The sequence below is a fragment of the Empidonax traillii genome, unplaced genomic scaffold (genome assembly GCF_003031625.1).
Source record: "Empidonax traillii isolate 1590-97213 ecotype Southwest subspecies unplaced genomic scaffold, ASM303162v1 scaffold1955:size53574, whole genome shotgun sequence".
In the NCBI taxonomy this organism is placed as follows: Eukaryota; Metazoa; Chordata; class Aves; order Passeriformes; family Tyrannidae; genus Empidonax; species Empidonax traillii.
The window spans coordinates 3,503-9,302 of record NW_020957148.1 but is presented as its reverse complement, the minus strand read 5'-3'; positions in this window follow the sequence as shown (position 1 = coordinate 9,302).

The following is a 5,800-nucleotide window of genomic DNA, read 5'->3' as shown; positions in this document are numbered from 1 at the left end:
CGCGTGGCCTTTTGGATGAAGGACATTTTCAGCTGGTTTTCTCAGTGCAACAGCAGACAGTTGATCTGATGGCTCTTCCTTTCCAGTGAATACTGGTAGTGCTGCAAGAAAATGGGCTTTAAATGTCAGTTCTCTGCTGCATCCCACTGTCAAATAATCAGGTTTTTGGCACTGGTGCACAATTCCTTCCCCTCTGACCCGAGTATTAATTCCAGGCCACCCTGCGTGGGGTGTGCTTCCCAGATCCGGGGCCACGGAGTGCCTTGGGTGCAATGTAAGGAGAGACTTGTTTTATTTTAAAAGCTGCCTTTACCTTCCTCAGATCTCCTGGACTGCTTTGCCAAGAGGAGACTTGCACAGAGGGACGTAAAACCAGGGCAGGATGGTTGCTCAGCTTCCCACTTTTGGGAAAGCAGAGCCACTGCCCCACTGAGACACATCTGTGGTCGGCTCCGAGCGGGGGCCAGACCCCGCTGGGCTGATTTCTCCAATTCATGCTGAGATTGTGTTTAAAAATTCCAAATCCAGTGCCTAGAGCAGGGAGATGTGGGGTGGAGAGGGACTCTCTGAACACCAGGCACTGTGGTGGTCTTTGGCCTGGCCAGAGCGGTTTGAGAGGTGCTTTCTTTTTTAGTGGGATGACCATACTTTTAACACAGGGATTTCAATGCTGGTATTACCTTTGCTTCTTCTCCTCTCCACTTAGGGAGGGGAGTTTGTGTGCCTAAAAACATCACGTGTGTGGACTGAGTTGCCCATCAGTTACATCAGACCTAACCTACCCTAATTTTGCTACTATAATTCATTAGTTAATTTTAAGAGAACATTTCTTCTCCTCACTAACCCTGTGAATTAATTCCCAGGCTGCTCACTACCGATCCAGTACTGGCAGGGGAAAATGGGGAATTTGAACTAGCTGACCTCGGTTTTATTGCTGTTTTATGTTACCCTACATAGAATATGAGCATATCTTAGAAATCTAACCCAAATACCCTTGATGTGTATTTTAATTTGGACATGACTCGGTCAGGGTCATGCAAAAAGCAATTCCAAAGCCCTTTGGAGGTTATGGGTCCAGCTGTTGTGGGGTGTGTGTCCCACTAAGACCAGCTCTCCCACCTTTTTGCCTTTTGTGAAGTATTTCACCAGCCTGTGCCTGTTCTCTCTTCCCTGGTTCTCCTCCTTTAATGATGTTGCTGATACCTGGAACACCAGGCCCTGCCCGAGGCTTCCAGCTTGCTTGGGGTTTGATTGATGGCTTCAGCTTGTGCCATCGAGTTCTTACTGATCTCTTGTGTGTGTGCCTCTGCATTTTAATCTTGGCCAGAGCAGACAATGGCCTGGAGGGCGGGATTCGGGGTGCAGATCGAGCTGGGATCCAGTGAGACCCCCCCCCCGAGATTCCCTGGATCGCTGCACCGTCAGGTTGTGTCTGCAGCTCAGCTGCCAGGCAGGATGCAGAGGGCGTAGGCAGCGAGGCATCCCGATGGGCTGGGAACATCTGAGCAGCACTAGTTCCAGGTTCTGGAAGAGGGAACAAACCCCTGGAGTGCCGGTGAGCCGTGGTGCAGTGGAGAGGCTTGGAAATGCAGAAGGGATGATTGCTGCAAGCTGGGTGAGGGGGCGAGGGGGTCGCTGCCTCTTGTTCTGCTGCTCTTTCTGGGAGCATCCTCCTCCTGCCGCCCCTGGAGACGGGTTCCTGGGAAAAACGCACCCCTGAGCTCACCCGGGCTGACAGCAGGGTCACCCAGGGAAGGAGGAGCTCACAAATGCCAAACCTGGGTTAATTTTAAATTGCCTTAACTAGACTTGGCCCCTGCTGGGGAAGGGGAGTGAGTCCTCCTGTCGCCTGAAACACGGAACAGTGCCATATTCCCCGTGCCCCCGGTGGATGGTCTGTCGGGCAGGGCCGTGCCTCGGGGTGCCCCCCACACTCTGCCTGTTGCACAAGGATGTTGCTGTGTGGGCGCCAGGGCTCAGCCCCGGGTGGGGGCGGCTCCTCCGGCCCTCCCAGCAGCGGGAAGGACGCTGCCTTGTCCCTGCAAGCCTCCTGCAACCACCCTCTGCTCCCAAATCCCAGCCCAGGGCGGGAATCAAAACGGCAGGGTCAGGGTTGTGGGCAGGTAGGGAAGGTTGGTTGGTTTTTGTGGGTTTTTTCAAACCTCCTTTGATTCCTGCTTTTCTTTTCAATCTCTGGTTGCCAAGCGGGATGAGCCTGTGTGGGGATCCCTGAGAAACAGCTGCTGTGAAGGGACCATCTCTTGAGTATCATTGCAAAATCACTGAGTGCTGGGCCACCAAGTAAGCTCAGTATTTTTTGAAGCAGTAGGGGAGGAGGAGAGGTGCCAAAAACAACCTTTGCAAGGCAGAGCAGCTGTGCTGTAACTGCAGGGCCGAGGGCACTGCCATCGCTGTCGTCATGTCGTGCTCACTTACTCCTTCCTCCCCTCTTCCCAGGCGAGGCTGAGGCAAACCTCACACCATCTCACAAAGCCCCAGAGCTCATCCTCCTCCCCACGAGGATTTCCCCCCCCCTCCTCCTCCTCCCTCCGTGCTTTCCATTTCATCCCGGTGGAGCCGGAGCAGCCATTTCGCCCGTCCTGGGAGCCGTTTTGCTCCGGGTGTGCAAGTTGGGGCAGGTCACCACCGCCTTCCCTTCCCTGGTTAAACATTCTCCCGGTGTCCTCGCCCGCAGTGCTTGGCTGCTGCTCCCGGCAGCCTCTCCCCCGCCGCCCCCCTTCCCGCTCGCTGGGAAAGCCTCATCCCGGCTCCCCGGGCTCAGCCCGGAGCCTCCGCCGCAGTCGGTGACCTTCACTGCTTCTCCTCTCCTTATCAGACCCAGAGCACCAGACCAGATCCAGGGAAGGGGCTCCCGGAGCTCCCAGATGGCTGAGGAATCGTGCAGAGTGGCGTTCCAGGGGAAGGATAGATTGGGGGTTTTATATATATATATATATTTTTTTTTTTTTTCCCTTCAGTCCATGAACTTATTTAACGTGTTTCTCTTGGAAGTCCCTGCCCTGGAGGGGCTCTGTGGGGGAGCTGCCTGGCAGGGCAGATGCAGCTGCCCCGGGTCAGGTTTCATTGCTGTTGGATTTCGGGGAGGGGAAGGGGGGGGTGCTTTCTGCTCTTCCTTTTTAAACAAAGCCTTGAAGTGGGAAGTGGATCCGATGTTTTTATTACTGTATTAACATTCGTTTTAATTCATTTCAGAAACTAACCCATTTTTCTTCCTGATTAGAACGTCATAGAATTAGACGAGCTGTAACCCCTCCTGAAGTGCCTTATTTTCCTACATGATATAAATATATTTATAAGAGTAATTATTCCACTTGTATCTTAGGGGTTTATTGCTGAGCAGGAGATAAGGTGGGAAAGGAGGGATGGGAAGTGCCCTCCTCGGCCCCAGCCAGGCTGGGGGGGTCAGAAGGGCAACATTTGACGGATACTCTCAGGGTGCAGGGGCTTCCTCACTTCAGACCAAAGGAGTTTCAGCAGTGAAATTCTGCTTAGAAAGAAGAAAAAAAGATTAAAAAAAAAATAAAAAAAAGAAAAGAAAAAAAAAACAACCTCGTGAGCAAAATACTGTAGATTTATTTGGTTTGGTTTTTTACCCCTGCAAAATAAACACTGATGGTGGAGGCAGTGGGTGGTGGGGGATTGGAACCTGCTCCAGATCTGTACCTGCACATCCCAGCACATCCCAGTGCAGGCTCCCTGCCTCCTGTATTCCCATGTAATGTCTGTCTGTGCTTTTCCCTGTCGGTTGCTGTATAAGCCAGGCTTTCCTGCTGCTTTGTTTTGTTGTTTTTAATAATCAGCTCAGTAACCCCTGGATGAAGATCCCAACTGCAAATATTTTGTAATGTACATGTATAAAAAAAAAAAAAAAAAAAAGTAATAATTTTTTTGATCCTTTTTTAAAACTTGATAAAACCTTTCTATCCAGTCGGTGCTTGTGTGTGTTACTGGGCGGGGAGTGGGGGGTGAGCACAGAGGCTTTGGGTGTGGCTTGGAATCATGGAATGGTTTGGGCTGGAAGGGACCTTAGAGCTCATCCCATTCCATGGGCAGGGACACCTTCCACTAGCTTTGGTTGCTCCAAGCCTTGTCCAACCTGGCCTTGGACACTTCCAGGGATGGAGCAGCCGCAGCTTCTCTGGGCAACTTGTCACCTTCCCAGGAGCACAGAGAGGTGCTGGGCCACGAGCCACTCGTGCCTGCCCTTGTGTCCTCGGTGTGTCACACAGGGCTGATGGGTGTCCCTTGGGAAGCCCAGCGTCCATGGAGGTGCTGGCTGTGTCTGAGGAAAACCAGCACATCCCGAGCTGTTTGGCAAACACCACCAGCACAAACACCTCTTCCCTGTGCCGGGCTGGGCTGGGGTTTACCCCACGGTGGGAGTCTGAGGGTGACAGCACCGAGGAAGCCCCGTCCAGGAGGAGCATCCCAGCGGTGCTCCCTGCCCTAGGCAACGAGCCCGGGCTCCATCTTGCAGAGCGGAGTGGCTGCAGCTGGGCTGGGAAGGGGCTGCCGAGGCTTCTCGCCTCCATTTTGCAGCTCCAGGTCCCTGGTGCAGTTAATGTGCCTGGCAGCGGTGGCTCCTGGCCCCGAGCTCAGGTGCCTCGTCTGCCCTCGCTCCGTGTGGCTCCGTTTTCTTCCCGGTCGCTGAAGAGCAACAAAAGGCTCCGTCCCTGCTGCTCCTCGTCCCTGCTTTTACCGCGGGCTCCGCTCTGCCAAATTCCCTTGGCTTTCGGAGACACCGGTGCCTCGCTCCGCAGTGCTGTGCCTTTCTTGGCTGACAATAGTCCCTGGCTGCAAAACCTCATTAGATTAATTGGCCTTGCCAGCTCCTGAACAAGCAAGGCCTTTAGTCGTGCTGGGGCACGGAGGGCAGGGGAAGGAGGGAGCTCTGGGGCTTCCACGCTCCCTGGAGCTCTGTGCCCCAGCTCTTGGCTCTGCCTCGAGGCCGGGAGGGGCAGCCGGTGCTCCTGGCACCCTGCATGGGTGCGGCTGTGGTAGGGGGTGGCGCCTCTCTGCTTTTTTTTGGGGTGCACAGTAGCACGTGGCCCTGTGCTTTTGGGGTGACAGCCCTTGGAAGTCGTCTTTGGAGTCTGGGGGGTGTTGGTGGTGTGCTGGTTTAACCCCCTAAAACACAGGGAAAACTTAGTCCCAGACCTGCTTTCCTGGGTAACCACAGGGCCCTACATTTCCCCTCTCCAGGGAAGCTGCTGGTGCCCGGTGCAGGGAGAAGACGGGAATTGTTGGGAATTGTGTGCCGCTGCTCTCGGAGCCACAGCCCTGCCCGTGAGCTGCAGTTTCCTGCCGCAGCTGGGGGAGCCTCTCCACAGCTCCAGTGCCTTGGCACACCAACCTTGGCCCTGGCCTTTGATCTCTGTCCTTGCCCGTCTGTCTCTTCCACACGACTCGGCACCGGATCACAGCTGGCCGGGCTGCGGCTTCACAGGAGCCCCCGTCTCCAAAGACCTATTTAATTTTCTCCTTCAAGGTGGTGTTAGCAACACCCAGAAGATGCTGCCGGCTGCCTTGGACGAGTGGGCTGCGTGTCCTTTCCACCACTGACGTCAGCTTCTCTCCCTTAATTCCCCCTCTGGGACCGAAGCGAGTGCAGGCGCTGCCAGCTCGGATCAGCGTTAACAGCCTGCTCTCCCAGTGTGTGGCAGCGCTCCGCCGTGCCAATGTCACCCCCGACTCGCGCTGCTGTCCCTGGCCAAGCAGCCATGGGTGGTGGGAGAGCACTCCCCTCTTCCAGCATCCCGGGAAGGGCCCGCTGCCAGCA